Raw genomic sequence first — 1,716 nt, forward strand, 5'->3', positions numbered from 1 at the left:
AGGGTGGGGGTCCCCACTGGGGTGCCTGGCCAGTCTGGGTGAGGGGCTGAGGGCCGTTTTCAGGCTGGTGGGTGACTGAAGCTCCCAACCTCTCCTTTTTTTCTTATTCTTTTTTATTCTGGGATTTATTTACCTTCTATGGCTGTCACTGGAGCTGAGAGCCGGCTCCAGATCTGAGGCCATGGCTGGCTGAAAGCAGGTATCTGGGGTTTGTTTAGCTTCTATAATTGAAACATAGTTGTTTCGGAGCTGTTGCTTTCAGGCTCAGAGCCGGACCGCGGCAGGCGGGGAACCTTGGCTTCCTCCATCACTGGAGCAAGCAAGCCTCCTGTTCGCTTCAGCTGCCTGGCTGCCGGCCGCCATCTTGGTTGGCAGTTAATTTGCATATCACCCTGATTAGCCAATGGGAGGCGTATCAGAGGTACGGTTAATTACCCATTTGTCTTTTATTAGATAGGATATATAGATAGCATAGTTGTGACAGAGACCTCTGGCCCCAAAATACCTATATTTACTATCTAGCATTTACAGAGAACATTTGCCAATTCCTACTATATATGATGGCTTCTTGGCATCAAACTCTAAAATAAAAAAGTGGCTTGAGATAAGTATCTTTTCTGTTAAAATTATGAATTACTGAAAGTGAAATTATGAACACCCCCAGTCTCTGAAGATACTAACAAATAAAAAGTTATGAAATATCTAAAAACACAGTTATACAGAGATTATTCAGCCTCAGAAGAGAGATTGCATGCCAGGAAAAGTACAGAAACGTGACTCAAAGTTTTAATAATTGTTCAAAATGGCTGAAGCAAAACCCTCCCCCCCTTCCCCCCCAAAAAAAATCTAAGAACACGTCAAGATCTTGTTTAGGTGTGGGAAAAATATTAAAGAATACATGAGTTTACTGCTTGGTGACAATATTAAACAGTAGTCCCCTTTTATCCATGGGGGATACATTCCAGGACACCCAGTAGATGCCTTAAAACCATGAATAGTACCAAACCCTATCTATCTTGTTATTGTTACTGTTGTTCATTTCTTACATATCTTTTCACTTTTAAAAAAGCTCTTTATGGATTCTCTTTGGCATATACAAATGGCTTTGGAACCACTGTTAAATAAAATAAGGGTTACTTGAACAAAAGCACCATGATACCCAACAATGGATCTGATAATGGAGATGGCTACTAAGGGGCAGCGGCTTATACAGCATGGATATGCTGGACAAAGGGATTATTCACATCCTGGGTGGGATGGAGCAGTGTGGCATGAGATTTCATCATGCTATTTAGAACTACACGCAACTTAAAGCGTATAAATTGTTTATTTCTGGCATTTTCCAATTAATATTTTCAAAACTCAATTGGCCACAGGTGAATGAAACCATAGGAAGAGCAACTACAGATAAGAGGGGACTACTACTTTATTATCAGATATTAAGGTGAAGACAGACTTCTTTGATCCTAGAAGTTCTCCACCAAAAAGGAAAGTGTTAAACTAAAATGGAAAATCATATATGATTAATAAGAAAATCAAAGCTAAGGACAATGAGTCACTTTAAATAAGTTCAGGTATGCAGGCCCAATGAATTACTTTTTCAAGGCATTTTTTTGAAAAGCAGCTTGTAAATATCATAACAGAACCACAGATGACAACCTTGGAAGACATAAACAACAGGAGAGCAGGCTTAATACATACGAGAGGCAAATGCCT

This window comes from Myotis brandtii, unplaced genomic scaffold (genome assembly GCF_000412655.1).
Source record: "Myotis brandtii unplaced genomic scaffold, ASM41265v1 scaffold162, whole genome shotgun sequence".
In the NCBI taxonomy this organism is placed as follows: domain Eukaryota; kingdom Metazoa; phylum Chordata; class Mammalia; order Chiroptera; family Vespertilionidae; genus Myotis; species Myotis brandtii.